General features: G+C 40.0%; 1 long non-coding RNA gene and 1 pseudogene across 2 annotated transcripts in view; one reads left to right on the top strand and one right to left on the bottom strand.

The window, feature by feature from the left end:
- Window positions 1-208: 208 nt before the first annotated feature.
- LOC109248376 (uncharacterized) overlaps window positions 209-16,481 on the bottom strand; it is an 87,267-nt gene continuing 70,994 nt past the window's right edge. Inside the window, exons 4-6 of one of the 2 annotated variants that reach the window (XR_002072020.2) lie at window positions 12,057-12,295; window positions 4,782-4,916; window positions 209-565 (exon numbers count right to left, since the gene is read on the bottom strand). This is a non-coding gene — a long non-coding RNA (uncharacterized LOC109248376). The remainder of the gene's footprint in view (window positions 566-4,781; window positions 4,917-12,056; window positions 12,296-16,481) is intronic. The other variant, XR_002072019.2, reaches the window with a different exon arrangement.
- LOC109248374 (FAU ubiquitin-like and ribosomal protein S30) lies at window positions 13,398-13,797 on the top strand (annotated as a pseudogene).

Consider the following 16,481-nt stretch of genomic DNA (forward strand, 5'->3'; position numbering starts at 1 on the left):
ATTGTATAGAAAAAAAAAAAAACAACAAAAAAACCAAACACTGGAAAAAAACGAAGAGAAGTTCAGCCAAAATCAGTTTTCACAGCTCCCAGATGTTCTGCTAAACTCTTAAAAATTCTCCAGTTTTTAAGTAGTAACTACCTAGTAGAGTGGCTAAGCAAATGTGTTACCAATTAGGGAGTATTTCAAAGGGAGGACCAAAGAGAGATAATTGGAGCACATCTTTTATTGAGCCACGATTATACCCATATGTTCACAAGAAGAAACACCATATAAGACAGTGAACATATATTTTGTACTTTCCTCTCACTCTTGACCTAGTATGTCTTGAGAATTCTCATGCTCAGGATTCTACATTGGAGAGAAGATTATTTTCCGGTGAACGCATGCCATTCAAACAAAACAGAGCCGTCCCTGACCTCCTGGTGGTTTAAATTAACAACAGACGTGGCAAACCAGACAACAAGCAGAGCCATTGTGCTGGGATCAGGGTAAAGACAAGCAGTGGTGAAGCACAGGGGAGGCCTTTGCATCAGATGGGGCCTTGGGAACGCTTCCTGAAGTCCTGGCAACAAAATAAAATAAAACAACTCTTTAAAAAAAAAAAAAATCAAACAAAACAAATCAACAAACACACAAAAATCCAAACTAACAAACCAATCAGACAAAAAACCCAAAGGCTGTTAACAAAAAAAAGTCCTCAAAGTTATCAAACAAGAGGCAGGCTCATCTGAAATCTGAGGAAGATATCTGGAAGCAGCGTGTTTCCAACTCCTCTCCTTTCTCCTCTGCTCTCCCTCCTTAGCTTTCTCATCCCCTTGCCCTTCTGTCTTCCCTCCTCCCGCCTCCTCCAGTCTAATTCCTATAGTATCTCCCATTGCTGGGGGTGTGGATGAAGGCAAGTTAGATCCTGCTTGGAGGGTGGGGTGGGTGAGAGGCAGATCCAAGAGCCAGAGCTGAAGTCCCAGCTCAGAGTCCCTGGGATCCTGATGGGAACAGGAATTCCAACCTGATCCCTGCAGGTGATCCCTGCCACCCCGGCTAGGTGGCATTCTTGCCCTCCTCAGCTCACATTCAGGGCCCCTGGTACTTGAAAGATAAACTGGTCCAGTTTTGACAGAAATCACACAGGGAATAGAAGGTGGGAAGATCTAGGAGAATCCCATCCCATGAATTACCAAAGACCCAGGCACCAAATGACTATCTTGGCCATCTGTGTAAGCAGATTGGAAAAGTCTAGCCCCACCCACCTCTAGGTTATCCACTGAGCTTCTACTATTTTTATACATTTATATTTTTACATGTTCTATAAAAGTTGTGTCAATTTTAGCACTTTAAGTGCGTTAAATCTTTAATTTCAATGATGAAAAAAATTAGATGAATTCTGAGTTTTAAAAATCACATTTTCACTTAAATTAAGACCAAAATGTCAATGCCATGTTGTTGTGCTACAGTACATCTCTGAGAGTAACTTGTTTACTCAGGTTGGCAGGTCATCCATCATGATGGAGAGAGTTCTTTATTCTCTCTGAACTCAGTCACAGCAGAGTCAAACAAGGGTAAGTAAAATGATTTCTGGGAAAATATAAATAAGACTACTGTAGAATTTTCATATCATAGAATACCATAAAGAGGGCTATTTCATTTCCAGTTTCTCTTATAACCATGGGCTGTTAGTGTAAGGACTATTCTTTGGAAAACTTTTTTTCTTTTCTTTTCATATAGCATTCTTATAGAATATGGGTAATAGTTGAATCCATGAAGTAAACCAAACTCCGAAGACAGAGTATTTAGAGGGAGAAGGCAAAGAGGTGCCAAGACTAAAACCATGGGGAATGCACTGATGTGGGTTCTGACAAGGAAAAAGTAGACATAGCTAACAGGAGTGGTCAGGCAGGTAGGAAAGAACCAGAAACTAATTGTGTAGATCAGGGAGAAGAGACTTTTTTTTGTTTTTTGTCTTTTTAATATGAAATTTATTGTCAAATTGGTTTCCGTACAACACCCAGTGCTCATCCCAACAGGTGCCCTCCTCAGTGCCCATCATCCACTTTCCCCTCCCTCCCACCCCCCATCAACGCTCAGTTTATTCACAGTTTTTAAGAGCCTCTTATGGTTTGGCTCCTTCCCTCTCTAACTTTTTTTTTTATTCCCTTCCCCTCCTCCGTGGTCTTCTGTCAAGTTTCTCAGGATCCACATAAAAGTGAAAACATATGGTATCTCTCTTTCTCTACATGACTTATTTCACTCCGCATAACACTCTCCAGTTCCATCAATGTTGCTACAAAAGGCCATATTTCATTCTTTCTCATTGCCAAGTAGTATTCCATTGTGTATATAAACCACAATTTCTTTATCCCAGGGAGAAGAGAGTTTTAAGAAAGGTGAACATAATGGCCTCTAATTCTGCATTTTCAAAATGTTAGTCCTTGAAATTACCTTATAAAATTCACTGCTTGGAATTCAAGGATTGTTTACACAAGAGTGACTCTCTAAAATTTAAAAATGTTTTAAGTCTAGGCTTTTATTTTTAAAGTTGTAATAGTTAAATAGAAATAAAGGAAACAGGGCAAATTGTTTAATTAATGGGAGTTTCTCTCTTATTAATACAACTCAGCTGTGGCATATAACCCAGTCCTTCTCCTTGTCAAGGTTTTATGTTAAATCACCAGCCACTTTCTCCTTAAAGTTTCTTTGAATCTCCTCCAAATAAAGGAGCTCCTCAGAGCCTCCTGAGCCCGGTGTCTAGAAAGCAGGCCAGAGGACCCCTCAACTGGCTGCACAGGCTAGAGGAGAGCGACAGCAGGCAAAAAGAACCAATGGTGCCACATGCCTTTTCCCTTTGGATCTGGTCCCTTTTCTTCACCCACAATTACTCTCCCTTGAGACTTCGATGCTGATGGGTTTTTACCATACTACCTTATACTAAGAAAGATTTTTTTTTAAGCTTTGCTTTTGGTCAATTTTATTTTTAAATCTCTCAGTCTGTTTCTTTTTGAGCAGCTAATTTAATCAATTTCATGAACCTGACTCGGTCAATTCTGAGAAAAGTTCACTGAAACCAACTGGGTGACTGGTTAGAAAAGAAAAAGAAAGAAAAGTGCCCACCTTTGTGACTAAATTGATTGTCATCTTTCTATTGATAATACAGGTGGAAGAGTTATAATCGATCACCTGTGGGCCAGAATGTGTCTGTACCCCACCCCCATCCACATCACCCAGCCATATTCAACAAATTGATCTTGTTTGATTCTTCTTATTTTTAATGTTTATTTATTTTTGAGAGAGAGAGAGAGAGAGCAGGGGAGGGGCAGAGAGAGAGGGAGACACAGCATCTAAAGCAGACTCCAGGCTCTGAGCTGTCAGCACAGAGCCTGACACGGGGCTCGAACCCACAAGCCATGAGATCATGACCTAAGCCAACGTCAGATGTTTAACTGACTGAGCCACCAGGCACCCCGATCTTGTTTGATTCTTGATCCCAAAGTCCTTTTCGGGGATCATCATACTGCTACTGCTACTGCAACTGAGATATTGCTTTATTTTTCTCTCAATGAAGCTCAGGTATTAGATTAGGGGGAAGTGAAGAATTTATCCTAATGGCTTATTATCTCTGCAGGCAACATTAACCTGAACACAATTCTGCTAGCTATGCAACACTGCTCAATCATTGGGTAACTCGTTTACATATATTGATGTAAGTCTCTGTACACATTTAGTTTCCATTATCACCATCAAGGGAATTAGCTAAGCTTTTATCACAGCATGTGCTGGCCAGTGTTGAAACTACTTGTGATATGGAATTATATTTTTTAAATTTTGGACACGTAAAACAATAACCTTTTAATTTTTTCATTTCAGGTTCACTCATACCATATATCATTACTCCAAATGAGCAAAGTCTGTATTTTGTCTCATGGAACCTTTGAACACCCTGCATTTATTTCCATGTGACAGCTCCTGCAATTATTAAAACCAGACACTGCCCAGGATCCTCATGGAGATAAGTCCTTATGGATAGCTAAATTTTCCAGTTAGAGGAAGCTTTATTATTTTAAGCAAAGAACTTTATTCTTAGTTGGAAGCTTTGGAAAATAAGATTCATATTCTGTTTTCCTAAACAAAAGGTCATATGATCATTTAGGAACAACATTATAACCAGTAAAATCCTGGTGACATACCTGGGTCCACTTGCCCCGGTACTAACTGGGCCTAGACTGACATGTTTTAATATTATTAAACGTGATTAGCACTGCTTTTCTGTACTTTACTTGTTATCATCAGCCCTTTTCTCCCTTTTCTATTTTGCTACCCCAAATCAATCATGAGTTTGGAAATAAGTTTACAAATCTTAATAGAATTGTGTATATTAAATGTAAATAGATATTGTATAAAAAAGATTTTGAAAAAAATTTTAATGTTGTTTATTTTTAAGACAGAGAGAGAGAGAGAGACAGAGACAGAGCACAAATAGGGAGAGGCAGAAAGAGAGGGAGACACAGAATCCAAAGCAGGCTCCAGGCTCTGAGCTGTCAGCACAGAGCCCGATGTGGGGCTCAAACTCATGAACCACAAGATCATGACCTGAGCTGAAGTGGGATGCTTAGCTGACTGAGCCACCCAGGTGCCCCCAAAAGCTGATTTTTTAAATAAACATGGCATACCTTTCCTTTTATTTAGTTCTATTCCTTTTTTTCTTTTTCATTTTTATTTAAATGCCAGTTAGTTACCATACAGTATAATATTAGTTTCAGTGTACAATTTAGTGATTCAATACTTACATTCAACAGCTGGAAAAACTGATTTTTTTTTAAAAAAATACACAAGCTTTGCTGCAGTGTAGAATTCAGGCTGGTTACTCAGAGGCCTTTTTGCTTTCCTCCTGTGCCCTTTGCAGGTGTTTTCAGCTCGCTTCCCTGGTCGGGGTGGGGAGACAGAGGAGTGACTTTGAGGATAAATAGCATCTGAATGAATCAGTTATCACTGAAGGCAGAGCTCTAAGGATCTGATATGTGACATTCCTTGGAACATTTCAGAGTCTCAAATGCCACTAAGAAGCATTGATGTAGAATAAGGTGGTCCAGATATGAGGGACAGGGCAGAATTAACAGGGTATTAAAGAAAAATCACTCCAGTTTTATGTAAGTTTAGTTACTACTATGCTAGAGTGGCTCAAAGATTGTCACATCTGTGATATCCTATTGTATTTAGATGCTCCCTGGAAACTGTATGTCTGAAGGAAACAGAGACAGAGGAGACAAGACAGAGACAAAATCATGCCATCAGTGAAAATTATAAAACATACATTCTCAATAGAGGTGAAAACTGGCTTTCAGGAGGAGAAAATCCTATTTTTATATAAAAAGTGCAGATAAGCATATACAGTAGATAAACACATACACAGCATACCTGTGGTATTAAAGTTTCATAGGGAGTGGTGTCAGAAAAAAAATGTTTAAGTAGACTTGGGTGGAGTGACAATATGAAAAAAAGGTTGAGAAACACTGCTCTAAGACATGAAATCTGAGACCAGCCCCTCTGAATGAAGGAGGAAGGATGGGGTGTTGGCAGATGCAGTGGGCCTACAGGCACCACTGTTAGTATGTCAACAGATGGCCCTGTCTTCCTCTAGCTCCTTTCTCTCATTCACCCATGCTGCACTTTTTACCCCAATGGAACCACCTGCATTTCTCCAAGGTGGCATTCTATTTCTTGATGCTGAGCCTTTGCACATGCTGTTCCTTTGGCCTGGGATTCTCTTCTCCCTCTTTCTTACCTGCTATCTCATCCTTCAACATACAACTCAAGCATCACCTTGTCCAGGAAGGTTTCCAGATATGTGCAAAACAACAACAAAACTGACTATACAAACTATAGAAAGCAGGATAAACTGACAACAGGGATGTTGTGCCATTGAAGAATGCTGACTCTGGACGAAAACCTGAATGCAGTAAGAGAGAGTGCCATATGACTATTTGTAGGAAAAGTGTTCTGGGTAGAAACAAATACCCTGAAGTGAAAGCAGGTCGTCAGACTCACGGAAGGTCTCCCACAACAGAGAAGGGAAGTCACAGGAAATTAGGTGGGAGATGTGATGGGGAGTCATATCGTATGGGGCATTGTAGTGTTAGGGCTTTGAATTTTCTACCAAGTATTATGGCAAATTACTAGATCATTGACAGCAGGGTGTACCATGAGTTGACTGATGGATTTAAGGCCTCTCCGTAGGCTGTTGTGTGGATAATTAATGGTCGAGGTACAAAGAGCAAAGGCAAGGAGTCCAGGTAGAAGGCTAGCAGGAGAGTGTAGGGGAAATGGAAGTTGCTTGGCCTAGTGTGTTAGCGACTAAGTAGGTGAGAAATGGCCCAGAGTCCTGTGCCCCTTCCATTTTTCTAGACACGTGGAAAACTCCTCCCCACACTGCAAACCTCAGGCCAAGCACCCAAACATCTGGAAACCTTCCCCAGCCACCCCAGGTTCATGGGAGTCTCCCTTGTCAGGACTCTCACAGCTCTTTGTATATTCTTCTAATTCTACACTTCATTTATTTCTTTGTAATACTTACTTATATATCAGTCTTTTGTACCTCACTGCAAACTCTAATGGTTAATTTTATGTGTCAACATGAGTGGGCCATAGAGTATCCAGATATTGGGTTAAACATTATTCCTGGGTATGCCCGTGAGGGTGTTTCTGGATGAGATCAACATTTGAATCTGTAGACAAAGTAAAGCAGATCACCCTCCCCAGGGAAGGTGGGCCTAATCCAATTCATTGAAGGCCTGAGTAGAATAAAGGGCTGAATAAGAAAGAATCCCTTCTCTCTACCTGACTGACTCCGAGCTGGGCCTTTGGTCTTCTTATCTTTTGCCTCAGCTTCAGATCAGAACTTATGCCATTGTATCTCCTGGGTCTCCAGCTTGCTGATGACTGTAGGTCTTAAACTTCTCGGCTTCCTTCTCAGATTTTTTTTTATAGTAAATCTCTCTATATCTAGAGTAAATCTCTTTCTATCTATACCAGTTTCTTACAGTAAATCTGAATCTATATTTATATCTAGGTACTCTAGTGAGTCACCACTTAGAGGAGCTTTACTCCTTAACAGATTTCATTGGCATAGTTTTGGTGCGAGCATCCAGTTTTTAAAAAAAATGTGCTCAGACAGGAAGGCCAAGTCTATGTGGCGGTGGCAAAGTTATACTGTGGTTTCATGTTAGTCACCTTATAATTACTGCCACTGTAATTAGTGCCACTTAATGTATGCTACCGAAACTAAAGATATTTATCCCAGACTGGAAAAAGTGTCTTAGCTTTTAAAAAATGTCTGATGGAAAAAAAAAAAAAAAAGAATCTTTACCTCCATATGCTATTGGTTCCGTTTCTCTGGAGATCCCAGACTAATACAAGCTCCTTGAGGGCAGATTATTTAATCATCTTGTGCTATAGACTAAATATTTGTATCTCCCTCCCTCCCCCCAGTTCATATGTTAAATCTTAATCCCTAATGTGATAGTATTTGGAGGTAAGACCTCTGGGAGGTGATTAGGTCATGATCATGGAAGCCTCATAAATGGGATAAGTGACCTTTTATTTTATTTTTTTAAATTTTTTTAATGTTTATTTATTTCTGAGACAGAGAGAGACAGAGCACGAGTGGGGGAGAGGCAGAGAGAGAGGGAGACACAGAATCTGAAGCAGGCTCCAGGTTCTGAGCTGTCAGCACAGAGCCCGACACGGAGGTCAAACTCACAAACCATGAGATCATGACCTGAGCCGAAGTCAGTTACTCAACCGACTGAGCCCCCAGGCACCCCTATAAGTGACCTTTTAAAGGGACCTCATAGAGTTCCTCACTCCTCTGCTGTGTGAGGACACAGTGCCTATGAATCAGGAAGCAGTTTCTCACCAGACATCGAATCTGCTGGCACTGTGATCTTAAGAGTTCTCAGCCTCCAGAACTGAGAGAAATAAATTTCTGTTGTTTATAATCCGCTCAGTTGATGGCCTTTTGTTATAGCAGTCCAAATGGACTAAGATATCTTCGCATCTGAAAGGCCTAAGTTGCCAACATCAACAAACTTTCACATTGTGCCTAAGCATTTTACAAGTGTTATTTCATTTGATACAACAAGATGATGAGGTAGGTGTTATTATTACCCCATTTTCAAATATGGAAACTAAGGCACTGACAGTTTAAGGGACTTGTCCAAACCCATAGCACTGGCTACAGAACTAGCTAGAAAGTGGTTGCAGTAATCCTCAAACCCATCTCTCTAAACACAGAGATTTCACTTTTAGCCATTTTGCAACTCTGCCATAATAAATGTTTTGTTCTTGAACCTTGGAGAGAAACCAAATTGGTTTGAGATTAAAATGAGATGGAATGAAATGATCAGTAATTATGTAAACATCTTGTTCAATCTCTAGTGACATCTCAGCACTTCTATGCTATAGTTTATCTGATAAAAGAAGCATTGGTTTGGGCCAAACTTCTCTGAGACTGAGGATCACAGGAATGCACTTCTGGGTCTACCAGAGGCATGGCAGTTGAGTTTGTCAGCCTCAATGGGCCTTCATGATCCTTTGGGGCATATATGCTGTTGATCATTTTTATCTAAAATTGTCCTACCATCATCTACCGCTGAAATGGCTGCAGACCTATTGTTAGTTTAACGATTAAAAAAAACAAACATTCTGGCATGTTTTCCTAGTTATGGTAATAAATCTGTACTCTTCTATTCATACAGGTACCCTTTGAAATGATCACTTGTGCTTTTACTAACTGACTAAATATGATCAATGCACAAAGCACAATGAGCTATTGGACACTGTCACCTCAAAGCATTTTTAGAACAAAGCCAAGTATAAATGAATACACAAACATGTAACTAACTAAACCCACAACTTTAGCTTAACAATCACAATGTGCTTAGTTTAGCAAACACAAATGTGAAAACATTTTCCTGAGAGACACACATGGGAAGAACCTGATGATTCGCTAAACAGGTAGCCTCATGTAGTTAAAATTATTTAGCAGAATTTCCACCTTCACTCTTTTCTCCTGCAAAAGACATGATGTTTTTTGTCTTCATCCCTTTGTTCTTTTCCTTTGCTGACACTGGGTGTTGAGCTGCTATAGAAAACTAGAGGCTTCCGCTGTGTTACATGGACAGCCTTGCTCTCATCACCTCCTACCTCCCACCCGCTCCTCACCTGTGATTGCAGAAAGCCTACTGTCTTTATGTAAATCTAATGGCGCCTTAGTGAATTATTCCCAAGTACCATGACAAACATTAAGAATACAAAATATTAGCAGAGAGGCTGTGACTTTTAGACTGTGGTTTTTCTCAGAATCAGTGGGCTTGTTTTTCCAGTCTTTGTTGTCCTTTCAGCACACACCAAAGAAGTCTCTGGCCCTAAAGAGAATGCTGTGTTTACAGATCAGAGGTAGAGAGGTTCATAGAGTTCTTCTTAAAATGAAGGAAAGCTCCCTTTCCAAGGCTGTTGCACCACAGATGTTTATAGTGTTCCTTGACAAGTGGGATCTTGTGGGATCTCATAACCTGTAACTTTTTTCTAATGGTCAGGGTATTTTTTGGCCAGGGACACACAAAAGGTGGCATAGGGGAGGACAGAAGAAAGTACAGAATCTGAGCTGGAGATGTACCTACTCATGGAGGGCTGGCCCTGGCCAATGTTGGGAAGTTAGCAGAAGAATGGGCCCTCAGCTCTATTAGCCTCTCCTAAAAGATGCCCTCCCTCATCCTCACCATTTGAGACATGTCTCCTTCCCATTCCTCAGGTTTTCTCCAGCCTCCCTACAAAAGCCTCTTTATGGAGTCAATAGAAAATGTGACAATGTGAAATACTAGAAACAGTACCCAATATATCCTCAGCTAAGTCCTGGTCCCAACATCACCATATACTACTGGTTTGATTTAGGGCAAATGGTTCAACTCTGATCCCCTGTTTCTTCATCTATGAAATGGGGATCTCTTCCCAGTTCACCTCACAAACCTATTTTTAGGATCAAGTAAGAAAAAACATGTAGGCATGCTCTACAAAATCTAAGTACTGTGCAAATATAAGACACAATCGATTTCTACTTGATTATCTTGCACATGGTGCTCGGTGGATACTCTGAGTGATTGCTAAATGAATACACTGTCTCATTTGACAAATGTTATCATTCTGAGAGATATTTGCAATTCCACAGGGGTAAATCTGGCATAATTGGGAAGGGAAACTTAACCACTAAAGTCATTCGTTTTCAATCAAATTGAATAATCAAGTTGAATAATTAAATTGCATTGTTAAAATCACTTATTAGGTACCATGGGGCTGGTACACTGTTAGTAACCTCAAACTGTAGACCAATCTGGTCATCCTAACAGGGATGATGCTGTAGCCACTTATGGTTCCATTATCAAATAGTTTCAACCCTATATAAGTTCCATTATATATCAGAGAAGCTGGGAAGTAAAACAAAACAACAAATGACATTTCTAACATTGCCTTGAAACCATGAGAAGCATGTAACTTATCTGCCAATCAGTTGAACCCACAGTGAGGTTTGGACACAGAGCTGACTATATAAAGTAATGCACAGGGGTACCTGGGTGGCTCAGTCAGTTGAGCATCCGGCTCTTGATTTTGGCTGAGGTCATGATCTCATGATTATGAGATTGAACCCCACAGCTGGCTCCATGCTGACAACGTAGAGCCTGCTTGGGATTCTCTCTCTCTCATTCTGCCTCTCTCTGCCTCTCCTGCTCTCTCTCTCAAAAATAAATAAATATTAAAAAAAATTAAAAAATAAAGTAATGCGCATGTGCCTTGTGGCAAGCACAGTAGTGAAGGCATCTGGTGTTGCAGGGTCAACAGTATGGTAGAATTCCAGCATCCAACATCTCGATTTGCTTGACTGAGAAATCACTGCCTTTGACAGAGTCTACTTAGAAATGACTAAATTATTTCTTCTTCTATCAGGGATGATGGGGAATAAGAGTCAGATATTACAGCCATTAAGGACAAAACTGTTCACCAGAAGCCTTACAGATAACATACAGTCAATTAACACATATTTTTGTATATTATATGTATTATACACTATATTTTGACAACAAAATAAGGTAAAGAAAAGAAAATGTTATTAAGAAAATCATAAGAAAGAAAATGCATTTACTGGACTGTGTTTTTGGAAAAAAATGTGCATAAATGGACCCATGTGGGGTCAAAGCTATGCTGCTCAAGGGTCAACTGTATTTTTGTAAAACAAAGCTTGTGACAATGAAAAATCCTACTTGCTATGTCATCTGTCTTGAAAATGGCTCCATATCAATACATGCAGATTGATCACAATTTTTTACCTTGCTTTTAAGATATACTGTTTTTTTCCTACTTAGGTACCTCCATATATCATTGAAAACTTGGAAAGAAGTGTTTTTAGTAGCTGCATAAGGTTTCATTGTATGTGTACACCACGATTTATAGATCCACGGATTCATTTTTACACATTTCTGTAACACATTTTGCTATGCTAAAAACTCCATGCTAAAAATTCTTTTGACATTTTGAATTATTTCCTACAAAATATCCATAATCAAGTTTTATGTTAATACTCTTGGTCATTTCCATATTCTATAAACTTAAATTTAAAAAAAGAAAAGCATTCCAAAGAATATTCCTTACACTAACAGTCCTCATTTTTAAGAGACACTGGAAATGAAGTATTCCTCTTTTATAGCATCCTACAATATGGAAATTCTATTATTGTTTTTATTTATATTTGTCAAGAAAACATTTTGTTTGCCTTTTGTTGGACTCTGCTATAGATGAGTTGAGAGAAAAGAGAAAACCAATAAATTTTCTCCACGCCTGCTGCCAGGAGTCAGGAGTCCTCTCCCTATGGGCCTCCGAGGCTCATGGAGTCTGAGCTTAAGCTCCTGCTTCTGAGGCTGCCTCTTTCCCACCCCACCCTCCCTCCATAACCCAACCTATCCTCACCCTCACACTTCCGCCCCTTGGGAGCCTGGCCCCACAGGAACATATCATACCTGGAAGGCCAATGATGTCACAGGCCAGGGTGCCAAGTCATTGTGTGAACTTCTGGAGAAACTCTATACTGACAAAGTCATCGAAATGGACAATCTGACCATCAAGCTGGTTATCAACGTCCTTCTGGAAGTGGTTTGGTCATGTGGCAAAAACACTGGACTGGCTGTCATGAGGTAAGATCATCTCCTCAAGATTTAAAATCCCTGAGACATGGAGAAATCCATTCTTGAAACTGAAACTGAAAATAAAGAAAATGAAAAGAGGAAACAAAAGAAAGCATCATGGTGAATAAAATCCTGCTTGTAGCAATTTTAGAATTCACATCATAGATGATTCTCAAAATGACTGCCAGCATTTCCATTCCATTTACCCATACTGTCCAAGTGTCCTACAATAAACTTCAATGTTTTTTAATTTAAAAAAAAAATTAGAATTAGAGAGTGGAGGGTGGGAGCATTCTGCAGGGGAGAGAGGACAAAATAGGGAGAATGAGGAGACAGGAGAGAAAATAATGATAGGAGGGTAAATGGGGAGGAGAAAGGACAAAAGGGGAGGAGTTAAGCAACTCTTAGTACCCAGGTGTCCTCCCCCGACTTCTTTAAATAACCTTTTTTTGTTTGATAATTTCGAGGAGTTTTGAAAACAACAACAACAACAACAACAACAACAACAACTTTTGGAGTTTCTTGACTGTTTATTTGGTTGATTGGCTTCATTTTGTTGTTTGGGTTTTTTTTTTTTAATTTTAAGGGTTATTCTCTTATTTCCTTTTGTTGCAAAGGCTACAAGCTTTCTATGGAGAACAGACTATAGTTTTTCTTTCAGATAAAGCATGTCTACTCCTCTTCATCTTCTTTTGTTTCCCCATGGCAGGTGCGGGGATCACAGCGCTGGTGGTATTGATGTCAAGGCAGAATCCACTCGTTAGGCAAGCGTCTGACTGGACAGAGAAGCATTCTGGCACACAGCTCCACCCCACCATAGTGCAGAGGCTACCTAGCTCCCAGGGAAGATTTCAAATGTAGAGTATTATTGGAAGGTCCTTCTGTCTTCTACCTTCCTACTTGGAGCCTTCCTCTGACTCTATCTTCTGTCAAAGTTTCCATATTGATGGCAAATAAATCTACAACTTCTGTCCTGACCTCTGTTCCTGGCTTCAGTCACTCTCCCCTGCTGTCTAGATGTTATGCGTCTATAAAGTCATGGGACTCTTCTAAGTCTTTGTGTACCCGAGACCAACGGACATAAAACTAGGCAAATTATATCTATTCTTCATAAATCAAACCTCTTTCTTGACTCCATCTTCGTAGTAGCAGCTGTGGTGGTGCAGTTTGGTCGCGGACATGCAGCCCTCTGTCCATGCCCAGGAGCTACACATCCTTCAAGTGACCAGCCAGGACATGGTCGCCCAGATCTAGGCTCATGTAGCCTTGCTGGAGGGCATCGCTCCAGAAGATCAAGTTGTACTCCCAGCAGGCAGTGCTAGAGGATGAGGCTACCCTAAGTCAGTGTGGAGAGGAGGCTCTGAGCACCCTGGAAGTAGCTAGGAGTATGCTTGGAGGTAAAGTCAATGGTTCACTGGCCCCTGCTGGGAAAGTAAGAGGGCAGACTCCCAAGGTGGTGAAACAGGAGAAAAAGAAGACAGACAGGCGGAGCCAAGTGGCAGATGCAGTACAACTGGTGCTTTGTCAGTGTTGTGCCCACTTTTGCAAGAAGAAGGGCCTCAATGCCAACTCTTAAGTCCGCTGTAATCCTGGCTTTCCCCAATAAAGCCACTTAGTCGAGTCAAAACAAAAACAAAAACACCTCAAATTTAGCCTATCAAATTTGACCATTTCCCCCCAAACCTGCACTTCTTTCCAAATTTTCCCATTTTTCATAAATGCCAGCAGAAGCCTGGAGCCACCTGAGAATCCAAGTCATCATTGTTCCTTTCTTTCCATTTTCTGTATTCCGTTTGGAAGCAAGTATTTTTGATTCTTCATTTTTTTTTTTTTTTTGTCTCTTTTGCATCTCCCTTTATGCTCCCTACCACCATCCTGGTTTGGACTTTTTACTACTTTTCATCGGTACTATTATGATAGTCTCTTGGTTTATTTCCCCAGCCCACATTAAGCCTTCCTTAATCCATCTTGTATATTGCTGCCAGATTCCTTTTCTGAAGAGACTGTAAAACAGGAGCCTGAGAGTGAGAGCCTATCCAAATTCATATTTGTCTGAGTTTGCCTGGTAGTTGCATAAGGAACTCAAGATTTTAAAAGGGTATGGTCACCAGATAAGTAGGGAAATTCTCCATAGTTGTGGTAGGCAGCTTCTAACATGGTCCCAATGATCTTTCCTCTGTGGTATTCATGCTCTTGTGTAATTCTCTCCCCTTGAATGTGGGCTAGACCAGCTGACTTGCTTCTAACAAATAGAATATTACTAAAATGGTAAAACAATGAGATGGCACTTCAGAGATTTATTTACAAAAAAACTTTAACTCATCTTGCTGGCTCTCACTCACTCTCTCCCTCAGGGGCTCTGAGAGAAGCCAACTGTCATGCTGTGAACTGCCCTATGACAGGCAAATGTGACAAGGAACTAGTGTCTCGGCAAGAGATTGGAGTCCTGCCAATAGCTACGTGAGTGAGCCTGGAAATGGATCCTCCCCCAGTTGAGTCTTGAGATGAGACCACAGCCCTTGCTGACACCTTTATTGCACCTTGATGAGGAACTCTGGGCCAAAGGACCCAGCTAAGCCTCAATTTTTAACTGACAGAAACCATGAAATAATAAATGCATACTGTTTTAAGCTGTTAAGTTTTGGGACACTTTATTATGTAGCAATAGATAACTAATACAACAGTTTATGTGTATATAAATCCAGATTGTTTCTTAGCTTCCTCCTCTCCCTCTATAACTTATGGTCGGAACCAAGGGGGTAATAGGCTGTGATAATAATTTTTGGCAAAGCCCTGATAAGAAGTAGCTTGCTGCTTCCTGGAGCAAATAACAGAGTGTAATATATGATGGGAGTAGCAAAGGAAATGGGAGGAGTTAAGTGTAATGGATATCAGAGGCATAACAAAATCAGGAGACATGACTATGACTTCGGTACTAAGCCACATTATCTACATCAGAAACGACAGGCGATGTCATGGCAACAATGCAGAATACATGCAGCCATTGTTAGAGTCCATCACAGGGAATTGGAGAGAACACCAGCAGAAAAAAAAAAAATTAGAATTCAGTAATTCTAATCTAAAGGGAGCTGGTACCTAAAGCCAGAAAGCACCTTGTTTCTTTTGTACTGTTAGGTCCCAATTTATCTTCCACGTAGGTGGAAAATGGAAAATATAGACCTAACCTGCTTCCATCATGTCACATCACTACTTTTGTTGCTTGCTTTTGAGCATTCCAACATTTGGCTTCTCCTTCTATTATGGATGTGTTCATGCTCTCATAATGCATTGTATTCACTCTCAGTAGCCTTCCCACTGACTATAACCTCCTTTTCTCTCCGAATGTAATGCCCATCCATTTGCAAAGTTCAAGGGAAATCCTAAATTCTATATATCATGCAAAATGATTTAAACAATTTCTCTGTATCTACCATGAAGTTATGGAACATCAATCAACTAATTGAGTATAATATACCAATTTATTTAGAACATACCCAATATTTGTTAGGTATTCTCAGGGATACACAATACGTGTATTGCATGGCCACTCCTCTTAAAGACTCTATCTTATTATAAAGGTACAATCTTCCCCTGTGAAGAAATCAGAGAACAGACAAGATACGTATATTCTTAATCTTTTGAAAACAAGTGAAGTTGCTACTTACAAGTGCTTACCTTTTGAAAGTAAGGGAGAGACTAAAATAGGTTTTGCTGTTTCAAAGTAAATTTTGCTTTTCACCCTTGAAATTGAATATAAATGGGAACTTCCAGGTTCTAGTAATGGCATAGATGGTTGCCTGGAAGTTAGTCCTTACTTAAAGCTGATTAATCAGAGTTATTCCTAGTGAATAACTCAATCCTACTGCTCTCAGCTGTCTGTCACCAAATACAGATGTTTGCATCTCAGAGAAGGTCTTGAGAGAGTAGGGGTAATGTTAGTAAACTAACCTGGCCAACATATAAATTTAACATCATAACTTGTTATGTGATGCCTGCTATACATTAATCCAACCTATTTCCTAGTCCCTCTCTTCACCTAGGCCCATATGAATTAAAATGCAGAAAGTCTATGTTGTTCAAACTTGTTTCATAGCATGATTTCACTCTATCACTGAATACTACTTTCTTTTTAAAAATGTTTTCATTATTTATTTTTGAGAGAAACAACATGTGCAAGGGAGAGGCAGAGAAAGTGGAGGACAGATGACCCGAAGTGGGCTCAGGGCTGACAGCAGAGTCCGATGCAGGAATCGAATTCAC

This window comes from Panthera pardus, unplaced genomic scaffold (assembly GCF_024362965.1).
Source record: "Panthera pardus isolate Hobbes unplaced genomic scaffold, ASM2436296v1 HiC_scaffold_8, whole genome shotgun sequence".
Classification (NCBI taxonomy): Eukaryota; Metazoa; Chordata; class Mammalia; order Carnivora; family Felidae; genus Panthera; species Panthera pardus.